We start from the raw sequence: 1242 nt of genomic DNA, 5'->3' as shown, positions 1-1242 counted from the left end.
CATATGGAATACAAGGAGTTTCCTTAAATTGGTTTAGATCGTATCTCGACAACCGCACTCAACAATGTCTAGTCAATGGCTCATTATCTGAACCATGTAGCCTAAAATGCGGTGTACCACAAGGACAATCCTGGGACCTTTGTTATTCCTGTTGTACATAAATGATCTACCTAATTGTCTTCTAAGTTCTAAACCAAGAGTGTATACAGATGACACTAGTCTGACATACGCTGATAGTGATCCAACATTGATTCAATCAAGTCTTAATACAGATCTGAGAAACATCAGCTGTTGGCTTTCAAAAAATAGACTTAATTTAAACAAGACTAAAACAGAATTTATGTTGATTGGATCACAGCAAAAACTCAACACCCTTGCTGCTACACCAGTCCTCGAGTTAAATAGTGAAGTACTAATTACTCAAGTGAGTACAACGAAATCCCTTGGTGTACTCATAGACTGCAATCTTACCTGGAAAAATCGCATTGAAAAGCTTTCCAAAAAAATTGCTTCAGGTATTGGGGCCCTAAAGCGAATTAGGCCATTCGTCCCATTATCAACATTACACATTATTTATAAAGCATTGGTACAGCCCCATTTCGACTATTGTAACGTCGTTTGGGGTAATTGTGGAAAAACTCTCTCAAATAAACTACAGAAGCTCCAGAATCATGCAGCACGGGTGTTGACCTTCTCTAATTACGATGTGGATGCCGGGGCTTTGATTGAAAAACTGGGATGGTCTACCCTTAGTGTTCAAAGACAAAAACAAAAGGCCATCTTAGTTTTCAAGGCCCTACATGGTACCACTACTGAATACCTTAGCTCTAAATTTGTATTCAAGAGGGATACCACTTGCTATTTATTACGAAACTCCGCCAACAAACTGAGCATTCCTCTTCCGCGCACCAATTGTCTCAAAAACACTGATTTACCTACAGTGGTGCGCAATTATGGAATAGTCTGCCAAATAACTTAAGGCAGGCAGAGTCTCTCAAAGAATTTCATAGACTATTGGGAACCTATTATGTATAGTAAAGCACGGCATTCATGGAAAGCAGGTTTTTTATTTTATTTTATTAGATTAGATTACACTTAGTGTAGATTAGTTGATTATTTTAAATATTTTGTAAATCCTGATGATTATACCGTGGCAAAAGTTTTATGTACTGTTTAATAAACGAGCAGGAGTGTTTTATCGGGTATAAAACACGAGGCGTAGCCGAGTAGTTTTAGACCCGA

At 37.9% G+C, this 1242-nt stretch overlaps 1 pseudogene; it reads left to right on the top strand.

Moving 5' to 3' along the window:
* Positions 1-205: 205 nt before the first annotated feature.
* LOC148905304 (uncharacterized) lies at positions 206-1035 on the top strand (annotated as a pseudogene).
* Positions 1036-1242: the final 207 nt, after the last annotated feature.

Source organism: Actinia tenebrosa, unplaced genomic scaffold (genome assembly GCF_029948245.1).
Source record: "Actinia tenebrosa isolate PJP-AT-01 unplaced genomic scaffold, QUT_ActTen_1.0 PGA_scaffold7__59_contigs__length_16204524, whole genome shotgun sequence".
Classification (NCBI taxonomy): Eukaryota; Metazoa; Cnidaria; class Anthozoa; order Actiniaria; family Actiniidae; genus Actinia; species Actinia tenebrosa.
The sequence above is the reverse complement of the archived record's forward strand: the minus strand, read 5'-3'. Positions and strand labels throughout refer to the sequence as shown.